The 15,862-nt window shown below is 35.3% G+C and overlaps 1 protein-coding gene across 2 annotated transcripts in view; it reads right to left on the bottom strand.

Moving 5' to 3' along the window:
* The window catches only part of LOC149410316 (kelch-like protein 36), a 162,909-nt gene that overhangs the window by 41,667 nt on the left and 105,380 nt on the right, over nt 1-15,862 (bottom strand). The gene's annotated exons all lie outside the window — the stretch shown is intronic.

The following is a 15,862-nucleotide window of genomic DNA, read 5'->3' as shown; positions in this document are numbered from 1 at the left end:
GAACATCCACAAAATAAAATAAAAGGCACTTTTTGGCCATGTTTTTTTCTTGCATAAATCAAAACAGGCGGATGGTGTTAAGCGGGAATTTAAACCTTATTGCCATCTACGTAAGGATTGTTATTGATAGCGGCTCAATTTAAAATATTACACGACGTAGTGCATCGCCTCAATCGGTATTAAGTACACGATTATCATTTAAATCGAAATGTTCTAACGAAATGAAAAATGAAATGTCATTATTCTAGATAAAACTTCTAGACGAATCTGTATTGATCTGAAAATTTACACTTCGCGATTTGCCGAAGACTTTTGGACTAGGCCCCGGACGGATCAATAAAATTGATCATCTGTACGAGAAAGAATTTCGAAATTTCAAAAGGTTTGATCGATTTCAACAAAAGTAAGGAAAAATTGAGCTTACTTCTGGTACACCGACACGCCCACAACACGCTTTTATCGGTTTATCTCTTCAGTGTTCACTGACAAAGTGATGACTCACTATTTATTTATCATAGAATTGAATAAACCGACACTTCTGTCAGTTAGTACACAGTAATCTGATCTTTATTCATAAAATTAAGCAGTAAAATGACAAACTCAAAAAAAGATATATACTATACATTTGTTATAAATCATATGACAAATCATACTGGTTCTGAGAATACAACGGATCGAAGATGATAAAAATAAAAATATAATACATCTATGTATATAGGTATCTGCTAAGATTTAGGTCAAGATTAGAGCAATATCTCTTGACACAATCTTCTTCGTTTATGGTATTATGCATAGACATATGAATATTAGTAGACCTGCCCTAAGTGATTAAAAGCGTATTATCCCCACTCCCCATACCGGTTCCATTGGAGCCGGCTGTGCTCGCGTATGGCCTCAAGTGAAATTTGAAAACGTGACGTCATCATTCTTGTGCGAACTATGGTCGAGGCATCATCGGTTCATTTTACGAAATAACACGGCAAAATGTTGACTTGTACTATGAAAACTAGTAAAAATAGATTTGAAAAAGAGAATAAACCCAATTGTCGTATTACATTCCATATATAAGCATTATTTTACTTTATTTTAAGCATATTCACATCGTATAATATAGATCAGTTTTAGAAACATATACTATCACATCGAGAAACGTCTGGACGCGAAACACAAAGCTGGTTGGTTGCTGGGAAGTAAATTATGAACATTTATAAAAGTGTCTTAACTAAATACTTAAACGAAATATTCGACTCTGAAAATAGAACCGATTTTTTTGCCGAATTTGACTTCGCAAATTTGTTCATAACGTGGCGAGTAATTTGCGCTCCCATGTAAAAATGTCTATTCATTCAAAAGGAGATTTTACTTTTAATAAGTAAATGGTGATATTATAATGCGAGATGCCTATTTACTGTCAGATTGATTTATTGACGAATCACAGTCAGCCTTACTCCCTTCGTTCTTCAACAGTTGATTTTACCCCTCGCCATTATCTTCTCGTCTATTAATTCCTATGTCTGTGGTATTATGTAATACAACAGTAAAATACATCATTGTATTACCGGTCTCTTGTTCTGCCCGCGAAAAATCACGTGACGTAACTCGATTTGCCAATATGAAACCTGAGAAAGTTAGTTGCTACAGCATCAAACAATGTTACAAATTTCAAAAACAGAATACACAATGGGTAGGTACTTAGCGCCTGTATCTTTTTATAATTTGATAATGAAAATGTCCACACACGTACGTACCTACGCACAAGGAAATTAAATACAGCCGTTTTTCTACTGATTTATAACATACTTTCCTAGAACAATTTAAGTTTTAAAAAAAATACATGTTTTTTTTTAAGTTAATTTTTATACATTTGCCGAGCCGTAAAGTATATGAAACTCCCTCGATAGAAAAAAAATCGCAAAGTATGTTCCGAAAATTATTAAAAACACTCCTGGTTCTGTTATTTAACATGTTATAGTTATGATAAAAATCACAGTGTTTCTTTAAATGCTACTTAAGACATCGTCGAGAGATTTTTGCTCTATTTTAAATAAGTCAGGCTTTATTAAATATTTTGCTTAAGCCTATTAATTATAAAGTTTTTTACATTAGCGCGCTCCCTGTAACATTCGTATTTACATAATATATCTCCCATTCAAACCTTCTTATTTTTCTTTTTGAACGCTTACTACGAAGCCTTACCATTATTGTATTGTTGTTTATTGCTTGTCGTGCATGTCGGTATATGTCACATACTAAGACAGGTATATGTCACATAGAATGGCCGTGAAATCATATCAAAGTGGAGCAATAGATAAAAATTGTTTATCTATAAAAATGAACTCAGAACAAATGGAAATTACAAAAATATGACAATATTATCAAAACATATAGACGCATGTGGCGTTGGAAAATGTAATATCCTTGATATTAGTACATGAGCTCACCCATATGAGAATAAAGGTGGCAATCTCAAGGTCGAGGTCCAGAGTATTCCAACCGCCTGTCAACTTAATTATTCTCATATGATTAGGTTGACAGAGGGTTGGAATACTCTGGACCTCGACCTTGAGGTCACCACCCATATGAGAATAAAGGTGGCAACCTCAAGGTCGAGGTCCAGAGTATTCCAACCGCCTGTCAACCTAGTTAATATGTCAGAGCCCATTGTAAATCTATCACAATAAAGTCCAAAGTGTTTTGTTGAAGTTTTTAATATTTTGAGATAATCCTGTAAACGCTGCAGAAAAGAATGCTCAGGATTCCGTGGATAGCCAGGGGCAGTAACATATCAATTCTGGAAGAACTGGAAATCCACAATAAGCTTTCAACTGTTTGTCTGCAGTGTATCCTAAGATACTTCAAACAAGTTCATGGTCAGTAGTAACAAAGTGGAAAATAGAAGTCGCAGTTGCAGTAGAGACTTAAACGCGCCTTATTACTATCAAGCATGTTCCCAACCTCCCTCTCCTCCATCTCATTCCTTTCCCGACTTCATTCAACACAAACGTACAAGAATTTGAGATGCCAAATGCGGTATTGAGATAAGAAAATGAAAATCTTACGACAAGACAAATAAATAATATCGAAACTACGCCACTGATCAATGAAATTATGTCAAAAATATTATAGAAGATATGATAGAAGAAATCAGGTATGCCCAAGGAAAGCATGGCACAATTAACTGAATCAATTACTCGAGTCAACAATACGAGTATGTATGAGACGTCCATCCTCTCTGAATATCCCTTAATGGAAAAAAACTCGGACAAATCACACTTTGAACAATACAGATTGCAACAAATTTAAAATATGACTGAGGTGTCGGTTGAAATAGAGTGAACTAAATTGGACCAAATTAACGAAAACAAACGCAGCGAGATATTGTTATTATTTGAGGAGATCATCAACACGCACGTGATGCTACGGCACGCTGGTCACGTACGTGACTTGAAATATACTATACTACCACCTATCCACAACTAGTCGGGAGTCCAAGGAGAGTCCGCGTGCCAAACAACTCAAGTGCGTACGAATTTCTCAACCATTAAAGAATAGAGATTCTACGAGTATAGTATACTACGCCAGAGTTGCCTAATCTCATTTTTCTTCTTCTTCTTCGTATGGTGGAGGTCAAATAAGGATGCTGGGGTTATTCAGCAAGTCGACGCCATCGGAAGTCACTAAGTTCATCACAGATGTGCCACAGGGAAATTCACATTGATGAAGAAGGGCATTCTTATATGATGCTGCAAAATCATTTGGCCGATAAGACATGTTAAGATATCTCTCTTATTTGGCAATGGCAACACCAAGATGATTAGAAAAAATAGAGGAACTTTAAATGACTATGGTCCAAATGCGTATTTTTCACATTAAATGAGGTAATCTAATGAACGAACTTAAATAAACTTCACGCCGTTTCCCCGAAGGGGTAAGCAGAATGGATGGACCGTCAAACATCTCGGTCTTGGCACACACACCTTGCTTCGGTCATATTCATACATCGTCTCACACATACAATTCTGTTATTCTGAAGCTGTACATGGCCCGATTCAAGTATTAATTTGGTTAACTTAATGGTGCCAAACTTGTTATTTTTACACACTTTAAACCTTATAGACATCACCAGCGCAAGGAGTACCTAATTAATTTCTATCAATTTTCAAATCTATACGTATGATTCTTGCTCCAATACATGACGGTCAAATTCACGTGGAAAAATATTTTTGTCGATCAAATTTTTTCAGGGCTTTCTTAATGCCCTCGCCGTCCACTCTCACTGTCATTCAATGGCCCTTGGATGTATCTAGCTACAGTACAGGGTTTTCCAATAAGAGGTGTTATTTTGAATAGCCCGCTATTTCGGTAGATGTTACTTTTGAGACTGTCATTTTTTGACATTTGACAAGTAGAAACTACGCCATTAATAAAAATGGAACGATACACGCTTCAACAATGCATTGAAATTATTAAAATTCACTTGAGTGAATCAAATGCAAATCATCTTGAGTGATGAGGCCCATTTCCACCTCGGTGGCTTCGTCAACAAGCAAAATTGTCGCATCTCGCGGCGGAGTCATTGGACCTTACTTTTTCGAAAATGAGGCTGGAGCAACAGTTACGGTGAATGGATTGCGCTATCGAGAGATGATTAATGTATTTTTATGGCCGGAATTGGATGGTATTGATCTGGACAACGTTTACTTTCAACAAGACGGCGCTACGTGCCGCACAAGCAACGAAACCATTGATCGTTTACGATTGAATATCAAAATAACACCTCTTATTGGAAAACCCTGTACAACCCACTTTGAGAACGACTGATACAGAAGCGTGTTGCGACACAGCAAGCGGACCTTTTTCGCCCAGAAACACAAAATGAGTTGAGTGACTGCACCAAAATAAAGATCTCTCTTTTAATAGTGTGCCGGGATACTATTCAGTCTTCAGGGTGGCCGCGTTTAGTTAAAGAAGTGATAAGTCAAGTCTGGGAAAAAAGTGTAAGTATCAGAATTAATAATCAAATTCAATTGTCACGTAATGCTATAATTAATAATGCACTCTGTACTTCACTCTGATTGCAGTTGTTATAAATTATAAGATCACTGAATGCACTGAATGTTCTAATGCAACTAGAGGTGAGTGGCTTCTCTCTGCAGAGGTAAATGATTACTTACGGCATTGCAGCAGTTTTTCTAATAGATTGTGAAATGATTAGTTTTCAGAAGGCAATATTGCACTTTTAAAAAGAAATACAAACATTTTCAGGTTACGAATAACCTGACAATATTTGAATTCCTCCTACATAGAGAAAAATCGATTTTAGCCCTCAAGATAAATTAACAGGCCTTATTAATAAAAACATCAATTAAGATAAATTAACAGGCCTTATTAATAAAAACATCAATTTAAGATAAATTAACAGGCCTTATTGATAAGACATCAATTTAAGAATGTTTTTATCGATATGACTTTGAAGTTACATTGAATTTTCGTTGTAATGCAATAATCGGATTTCCACGAACACGTGTTCCGACACCATAATAATATATTTCATAATTTACTAAAAGTTTATCAGTAAACCTGACATTCAATTCGTAAGGCCTGGAATCCCGTTTTTAACCGGAATTACCATTATTAATAAATTAGCAGAATTCATTTTTCTCCGTGTATTTATCTATAGTGCAAAAACGTTGCTTGTGCAATGATGGAAGACTCCGCTAACAGAGGATTAAAGCCGCGAAACTGACAAAATATAACAAAAGAAAATGTCGTATTGTTCATTCTGATTTTTTTAAAGCAGTAGTAACTACTAGTGTGTTATATTTATACGTCGGTAATAAGCTCGACGTGAAAATCATACGTCGTAAAACGATATTACGCGCTCAATAAAAAGTAGAAAATAGACTGAAATTATGAAACGTAAGAATATGCATGTTACGAAATAATGGCGAGTCTAACATTGAAGTTTAAAAGTGGAGAACGACGGAGCTTTCGTACAGAAAACAAAATGCTCAACGAATCAAAACACGCGTCACGTAAAGTCAGAAATCACGGGACAAAATAAATATTTTTACGCGAACAATGAGTTTAAAAAAAATTTTGGACTAAAAAAATTAAATATTCATAATGTTCAGTCGTTCGATCAAAGCTAAGGACGGGTTGTTTCAGAGAATTTGAACAATTCATCAAATTTAAACGTTCATTTTCGGGTTTCGTGAAAGTCCTATTCAAGTTCTGTTATTCTATCATTATAGGGCTAGTTGCTTGACAGAACTGAAATAATAACAACAGAACTTGATAAAATGTTTCATAGAACTTAAAAATTTACTTTGAAATTTGAAAAATTGTTCTAATTCTCTGAAACAAACTCTGTGTTTGTTTATCACAAAAAACATATTGTACCATGCTAGTCTCATTGGGAAATTCCTGTGTCGAGAGAGACATAAGAGGTGTGTAAATAAAAGGCACAGTAATATATATCGCCACCCCAAAGTAACAGTGGGATATCTTAAAAACTACTTTTCTTAGATAATATTTTGTCAACTCCAAAATCTGTTTTAATTTTTTTTACCTTAACGCTACACAGGAGGCCCAGAGGAAAATAGTTTCCTTCGGGGCCCATGTCATATTTTGGGATGCTGTGTGGAGGGTCTTTTTAGAAAAGGAAGTTCTGGGAAGGTGAAATGTGTGAGGGTACAATGTGTCCAAGAGTGACGGACATAATAATATATCCCTCCCACTGCCAGTTGGAGAGTTCAAAGGGCCTTCCCAAACCAGCCTCTCCCGATCTGGCACGCCACGCAGCAGGTGGGCAAGCGCATCCTGAACACACCTCACCTGATAAACCCGGGCACTCCTGCTAAATCACCAAACGTGAGGAACCAGAGTAACCTATGGCAGAGGTGTTTGTTATCAAATAAATGCTTCCCGGGGCGGCGGTACCAAAACCTGCCTCCCAAATTGAATATTGTTCTGTAACCGGAAACTTCAATACTGACATTTTAATTATTGTAAAACGGGCATATTTTTTAAGCGATATCCCAGTGATGCACCATAAGAGATCATCAGCTATTTTTTTTCAGAGATATATCTCAGTGTTGCTTTGGGGTAGCGATATTTTTTAGGGGTTAACGGAAGATTTAAAATAAGAAATCTAAGTTTAATCCGTTAATTAATGAGAATAATAATAAAATTCGAGAAAGAAAATATGAAATAAAAAAGAAGGAAAATCTATTATATAAAGTTGATTGCCTGTTTGTGGCGGGCGGCGTGGATTTGATTCGTATAAAAATCTACAGTTTTATTCCGAGGTTGATGAAAATTTGCACACTTGACCTAAAAAACAAGAGGAAGGTCACTGTCTACATGAGAATTCGAAAAACCACCCCATCCCCTTTTCCTACCCGCTAAAGCAGTAATTTGACGCTACTCGATGAACTTTTGAATATTTGGCGTACAAAATAAGTCGAAAATTACCGTCTACATCTGATTTCGAAAAATTCTGCATAAAGCTCGGGTAACGCCGGGGAGATCAACTAGTGGATAATATAGAAGGTAAATTTAAAAAAAAAAACATTTTAATAGAGGTTATGTTGTATGTATATTATTTTGAAAAATTTACATTCCAGGTAAAAATAGATATAAAAATAGGTTCGAGTACCGTACGAAACCAATACTAATATACATATATTACCAATCATACCATAGCTGCAATTAAGCTACCTTCTACGAACATGACGTATTATTGCATATATAATTTTTTTTATAACTTAATAAGTAAAACCTCAAATTGTAATAATGTTTCAAATTTTCGTTTGAGAATCTTAAGTACTTACTTATTCAATAATTAAGTATTATTAGTTTATTGAGAGAGCAAACTTTAATTTGTTACTTGGTACTACTCATAGCAAGTCGCATTTTGACGTACTTCTTTCAAACATGAATTATTATTGCTTTTGATAGGCTATACACTAGTAGAAGACAGATACGACAAATATTTTTCAATATCCAATTATAATATTATTACAAACACGTATAACATTATCAAATCTAGAATAAGAGAGATACGAAATTTCCCCAGTGTTTCAAAGAGTAATTATTATATATTTTCTTACAGCTAGACTGCAACAGACACATTATATATATAATATGATATTTTCAGCCGGTTGGGGATTTGAACTTCGGCGACCGGAATATCGACCGGATTTTTGCTCAGTAACCGACGAGAGAATAAGTTAGACTGCGTTCTTCCAGCTCGGCGACAAAGTCGATAGAACCACGTGGCGGTTCTTGGTCCATGTGTATTGGAGCAGGCCGTCTGCAGCATCCCAACATCCGCAGCGTGATTTTGGCAATTTGACAATTCCGACGGCGAGGTGGTGCAATTAAAAGTTAATCTTGTTTAGAGGTTGCCCAGCAGTCGGCCACTTTACGAAGAACATAAATGAAAAATAATATAAATAAATAACGGAGAATTTCAGAAATAAATAGACTATAAAAATATAGTGATTTTCAAATATTATTGTTCTGTAGCAGTGGAGATAAAACTACAAGAAGTGTCTTGTGGGCGTGTCCGTGTGGACAATGTTAACTCAGTTTTTTATTTCTTCAATTTAGTTAGTTATATCGTCATCTACTTACACGACTAAATTTGGAATTGACTCCTTACAATACATTGCACATAAGCAATATAACGCGTTACCTAGTAATCTAAAACTTACGGCAACGAAACAAAAAATATTGGCAAAAGCTCTTAAAAGCTATTTCCTCAGCAGTTTTATTAATTACTGACACATTCTTTCTTTGGAACTCGAAAATAACTTCTGCGTTTATTTATTTTAATATATCTATGTTGTCTTTCCCGAAATGAGTTTTGTAAACTCACTGGGAATAATACATTATAACTTATTATTTTGTAATGAATTATTTTGTAATAAATAAATATATACTATCTGGATCCGTGCAGTTGGATCTCTAGTGCCATAATCAAAGAAACTAAAAACGATTCACGTTCACTTCAGAGGTATCCGTGTTTTTTTCCTCACTTTCGCAGAAATTGACCAACCATTTTTAAATATCGAAATTAAATTCTTTCTCTGATAAACAATAAACAGTATTAATATCAAGTCACCTCCAAACTAACTATGGTCCGCCATGTGCATCTACAGAATATAAATAATTAATAATAATTTATGTTCATTAGTCAAATGCATAATACATTTAGTTTTGTATTAGTGATCGACGAACCGGTGGATGCAATCTGTTATCCATAAGTCGATAATAGTTATTATTAGTCTAGTGTGCAGTCAGTAATAAGATAGAGCATTGTAGAAATATATACTCGGCGTCACAAAAATCGCACTTATTGCAAAATCTTATGAGAAAATAAAGACAGACGTGCACCAGTCTTTTGAAACCGTTGGAAAATCAGTCGAACGGCAAAACGGCTTATGTTTAGTTGCCGAGCCACATCACATTTTCGCATCCCTGATTGCAGTAGTGCTACCACTTGAGCGGCTTCGTCAGCAGTGGTCTTTATTTTAATGATCTGTTTTCTAGCGCTAATTATTCACGTGTGTCCTCTTCAACGTTGAATAACCTAAATTTGATTTAAACTGCTCCTTTTAAAGCCCAGGTAGATGAATCAAGTTGTGTCACCTCTAAAGAGTAACATGTTTTTAAAGTCCCGTACTAGGAAAATTTGTATCGTTTATGAAATGACAGTATTGTCTAATAAGGGGTTGTTAATAATAATAATTCTTTATTCCAGGATGTGGGGAGGTGAGTGCAATCCCACACATCCCATAGAGAGTATAAATACATGTAATATTTACATCATAGGTATTTTATAAATAATGGTAAATCATCACTAATCACTTTTGGCTCTACAACCCCTGGTGGGTCTTGGCCTCCTCAAGAGTCTTCCTCCACTCATCTCGGTCCCGCGCCAGCTCTCTCCAGTTTCGAAGCTCCAAGGCAGACGAATCTTTGAGGACGTTGTCGCTCCATCTTAACCTTGGCCTTCCCAGGCTCCTTCTCCCTATCGGTCTTGAGCTCAGCAGGGACTTTGGTTCTTGATGCTCGGTCATTCTCTCCACATGACCTAGCCACCGAAGTCTTCCCAGTTTTATGAACTTTGTGACGTTTAGCTCCTTAAACAGAGTATAGAGCTCATTGTTATAACGTCTGCGCCAAAATCCATTTTCTAGAACCGGTCCGAAGATGCGCCTCAAAATTTTCCTTTCAAAAACGTCCAGTGCTCGCTCATTCTTCTTAGTTAGAACCCACGTCTCGGCTGCGTACGTAAGCACTGGTCAAAATGCGACAAATAATGGTAAATATGAAACTAAAAAAAATATAGTAAACATTAAAATTAAAATGAAATCAACGCAAAGAAGCACAGGAATCCATCGGATCTGAGATTGTGGGAGCAAGTATATTTCTCCAATGGTCTCCAATGCTCGATACTGAAGTCAGACGGGATTCTATGATGAGAATATTTCTGGAATGGTTTATCCTTCCCCTCAGTCCTGCAATTCTGGTTCTTAATAGAGCTGTAAATCCTGGAACTAGCCCTTCTGTAAACATCGAGGAGGCACTGCAGTGCCTGGGGAGTCCGAACATTAATCGGTATGCATTATTGTATTGCACCCGAAGCCTTTCCATTGTTCTTTTTTTGAAGTTTGTTAAATGTTCTTTCAATTGATATCAATATAGTTTGGGTTAGATGTATTAGCTCGTGAAAACTTGCGCTTTAAACATATTTTGAGTGTATTATATATATTTATACGGCGCCCTTGTGGTGATTTTTCAAACAAACGGTAAATAACCCAAATATAATTATTAGTAGTAGTCGAAAGGCCTTCCGATAGATCTAGGGATTATGGGTTCAGTGCACCCAGCAGAATTGAGTTACAAGACGTCACTCTTGGACAATTGCTGACTTTATTGATGATAATAAATTTAATTAAATGCCTGCGTGCAATGACGATGATAACATAATGGAGGTTGTTGATAAGTTAAATGGCGGGAAAACCGCGCCGAGCTTGCTGTTTTCACCGCGCTCGGGAGTGGCGCTGGCGGCGCGCACGTCGCTCGGTCTATTTTCTAAATTAAAACTCGGTCATGATAATTATTTCTGCTTTAATTATTATTGTTTGGCAGAGCCGGAGATAAAACAGGAAAAGCCCGTAGCTCTTTAAAAACGGGAAGTTTATTCGGAAACACAGGTGTTGAAAGATAATAAATAAATAGTTACCTAAATATACATTGTATGTTTTGTAAGTTAATATTTTCGCGTGACCCGTCTGATAAATCAATACTTAACATTATTATACTGGCGCAGACCCGTGAAAAATCACGGGATATTATAATTGTAGGATTTGTGAAGCTGAAAGTTTATGTAAAGGCGGGTCTCCTGCGATGCGTTTCCACAAACAATGAACCAAATGTTATTGCAAACACGAGAAACGGGGAGTGAACTAATTTTTGTATGCAGACGCCAATGTTTGTGCAAACATTTGGTTCAATGTTTGTGGTAATGTCTATGGAAACGCATCGCCTTAAAGAAAACATCAGAACTTTTTAATCCTAGGTGTCGATGTCCGAACACGTGTTCAGATATTATTACAAATTTACCAACATGTAAATGCCTAATAATTTGAAGAGGTTTTCAATAAATCAACATTACTCATTTTTCAACGTGAATGTTCATATATCAGTCCAATTGATACAATAAAAATGTATCATTCCAATCATGAGTTCACCTGACCCGGTGCAACCACTATACTGATTTGTTAGAACTTGGAAGGATGGGAAGGAGATTGGAAAGTAAAAAAAGGTGATGAAACCAGGTAGTAACTACCAGGATATTAACAAAATGAGCACCCAACGGGGAGTCGAACAGGAAAATCACGAAACAAATTTAGTGCTTTTTCTTCACTCGTACAATTTCACCTTAGTTACAAATGATGGATTCCTGATATCACAAAAAATAACGCTATTAAAATTAGCCGAATATTATAATTGAGCTGATCCAGTAAGCGTTCAAATATTAAAACACCACCTAAAATTTAAAAAAAACGTTTAGAAAAATAATCTACGAAAAAAAAACGGCAAAGTGGAACACGTCCGAAAAAAATCATGTTTAGTCTGCCAAATGGAGGTGAACGTGTATTTCAATATATTATTACAGGTGTGTACGAAAGTATTATGCGATTTATACAATTAACTGTGGAGGATAGACAGCAAAATCACTCGATATCAACTAGGGACGTGTATTTAAGTTGTACCTATTCTAATCTCGATCATAACCTACAAACCTTATGAAGTCTTACTCATAATCTTTATAAATAAATTTTTTAATGTTCGTTTGTCCAAAATCTTAAATCTACGAAAGTTTTTTACCGATTGCTATGAAAATTTGACACAACATTACATTCGATTACGCGTGTTTGTATATACCTACATAATATAGATGTCACATGTGACAGGTAAAAAGGTTTTTTTTAAACAGCGCCATCTGTTGTGCGTAAAAGTAACACGCGCTATTGTTTTTTTATCTGCATAGACAGACTGAGCCACAGCTAGTAGATAATACGGAGGGATAAGAACAGGTTAGTAGAAAACCTTGCACATAATCACGCGCATGCGTACTGCGGTATTAGTGGCCGACAGATTTTTAAACCGCCCGACCCCCAGGATTAGGGACGTATTACTATGGTATTAAGACAGACAAATATCGATTGGTTGCGCAATGATAATGTAAAAAAGCAGTAATACCCATTGGCAGCACAATCAGAGCAATATTTTAAATCGATTTACCAAAGCAAATACGGAACGCGTAATCAAATAGAGCAAATTTCGAAGCAACCCCCCAAACAAATACTAAATTAATGCAGACACATACCAGTTTCATTGGTCCTCGTACATTTAACCTTCTACCACTACAAACTCAAATGATAAATAAAACAATAGAATATGTTAAGGAGGTAAAATTATGGCTGAATGACGCAGATATTGAAACGCTTTTTATATAAATTTATTGATCCTTTCTACAACTCACTTGCTGAAACTTTATAAACTATTGTACATAATGTTTTCTCTTTACTTTTATAATAACTATTAACTAATATATAACTAAAAAAAAACTTTTTCTACTTATATATATTATACTTAGGTACTTGAAATATAGTAATGGTTTTATATTACCCACACTCAGGCAGTGCCTTAGTGGGTTTTCATTTCTTGTGTATACAATTTTGGTAATATATATAATGTTATTATTTACTGTCTATTATTATGTATAATATATGTAAAGAAATGAAAATAAATAAAGTAAAAAAAAAAAAAAAAAAATTCAAAGGAGACCGGGTCAATGACATTGCAAATGTCATACGAAGGAACGTGAAGTTAGCAACTAAACGCGAAATGCAAAAATGACCGTGATTTTGAGGATTGGAACAAGGTCTAAAAAAATCTTGCATGAATGAGTAAATATTTTAAGCCAAGCAGTATACGGCCCTCCTCAGCGTATAGCTTATACCAGCGCTGCAGCGGCGTATTAGGGAATCTTTATAAGTAAGACTGATATTGATGTATTGCTTTTATCCACATGGCAGGTGCTCTAATAAATAATACATCAATGCGATTGACGTCATTCAAATGTTATTATTAATGTCGATTTCGTGCTACGGTCCCACGTGATGAGAATTAATAGCCAATACATCCGTAGGAACAGTTTATACATATTACCTCCGTGCGTACTGAAATAATTGTCTTTTAAGGCGATGCCATACGTAGTAATGCAAAATCATGTGTTTTTGGTTTGAAAATTTGGTCGCCTAGAAATGTTTCAGATGCTTTAATTAAATACTGCGAATAGAATACATCTTGGCCTTTAAAATAATCGAGTATTTTTTAGATAAGTCTTTTTATAAGCCCAGAAAAAATAATGTATAGGCCTATGAAAACTGCTTTAAAGTTCAAAATCTCCTACTTACGAATCCATTTTAGGTTATGATTTTACTGTATAGTGTGGCAAATTAAGTTATTTATAAAATGATCGAAAAAAAAAATTAAATATTTATGCCTGAACATCCACAAAATAAAATAAAAATCACTTTTTGGCCATGTTTTTTTCTTGCATAAATCAAAACAGTCGGATGGTGTTAGGCGGGAATTTAAACCTTATCGCCATCTACGTAAGGGTTGTTATTGATAGCGACTCAATTTAAAGGATTACACGACGTAGTGCATCGCCTTAAACAAATTGTGTATTTACTTAGTAGACAATTTGTAGAAGGTAGAAGCAGTCGGGGACGCCCGAGAAAGAAATTGAACGATTAAGTGAATCCGATTCTTACAAATTGAGTAGGGCCATGTCAAGAGTCAGAATAACATAAGAGTATGTATGAATGTGAATGAGGCAAGAAGTGTGTGCCAAGACCGAGTTGTTTGGCGGTTGGTCCTCTCTGCTTACCTCTGCGGGGAAATCCGTGTTGATTAATTATTTAGTTATTGTACCTATTTAAGAGGAACGGCTGCGCTTTTTTATTCGAAACATAAATTTGAATTTGACCGCAAAATACCCAACTGCACCAAGGACTAATTTTCAAGTTCCGTGAACGTTCTATTACAGTTCTGTTATTATTTCAGTTTTTGAAGCAATATATATAAACATAATGCAATAATAACAGAACTTGAATAGGACTTTCACAGAACCTGCAAATTAACTGTGAAATTTAATGTATTGTTCAAATTCTGTGAAACAAACCGTCCTTAATAATATATTGTTTTTATTCAAAAGGTGTAGCAAATATCTAATATGGATATGAGCCACTTTATTAATTTGTGTTTTAAATTATAAATAACTTTAGAGGCAACTTTGGCCACCATTTGTGAGTTAAAAAAAACTATATAAATACAACGAAATATAAAATAAAAACTGTTGACCGATTTAGGCTGGAACCAAAGATAATACAGGGTTTTCCAATAAGAGGTGTTATTTTGAATAGCCCGCTATTTCAGTAGATGTTACTTTTGAAGCTGTCATTTTTTCACATCTGACAAGTAGAAACTATGCCATTAATAAAAATGGAACGATACACGCTTCAACAACGCATTGAAATTATTAAAATTCACTTGAGTGAATCAAATGTAAATCATCTTGAGTGATGAGGTCCATTTCCACCTCGGTGGCTTCATCAACAAGCAAAATTGTCGCATCTGGGGCTCGGAAAACCCAAGAGTTATTGTTGAAAAGCCTCTCTATTATCAACGTGTGACTGTTTGGTGCGGTTTATGGTCCGGCGGAGTCATTGGACCTTACTTTTTCGAAAATGAGGCTGGAGCAACAGTTACGGTGAATGGATTGCGCTATCGAGAGATGATTAATGATTTTATATGGCCGGAATTGGATGGTATTGATCTGAACAACGTTTACTTTCAACAAGACGGCGCTACGTGCCACACAAGCAACGAAACCATTGATCTTTTACGATTGAATATCAAAATAACACCTCTTATTGGAAAACCATGTATAATACAAATTATAAATTAAAATTTCTATTCTTCGATTTTATATATTACTTTAATAGAATAGGAGAGGCAAAATTATTTTTAAATAACTGACAAAAAAAGTTCCCGATAAAATCTGAAAAAAAAGAATTCTTCAACGGCCTGTGCATCATTATTATGTATAATACCAGTATACCTAGGCCATGTTTTACACAGGCGCCGCTGGTTAATATACTAGTAAATTTTATATACAATGATAACTGATTTGTCGAGAAAATTGGTTGAGTGAATTTGTCGAGGGATGATCGAGTATCTTCTTGAACTTTAGGGTTTGATCATCTACTGA

Source organism: Hesperophylax consimilis, chromosome 28, assembly GCF_061612785.1.
Source record: "Hesperophylax consimilis isolate HC1 chromosome 28, BYU_Hcon_1.0, whole genome shotgun sequence".
NCBI classification, from domain to species: domain Eukaryota; kingdom Metazoa; phylum Arthropoda; class Insecta; order Trichoptera; family Limnephilidae; genus Hesperophylax; species Hesperophylax consimilis.
This window is presented reverse-complemented; position numbering and strand designations above follow the sequence as displayed.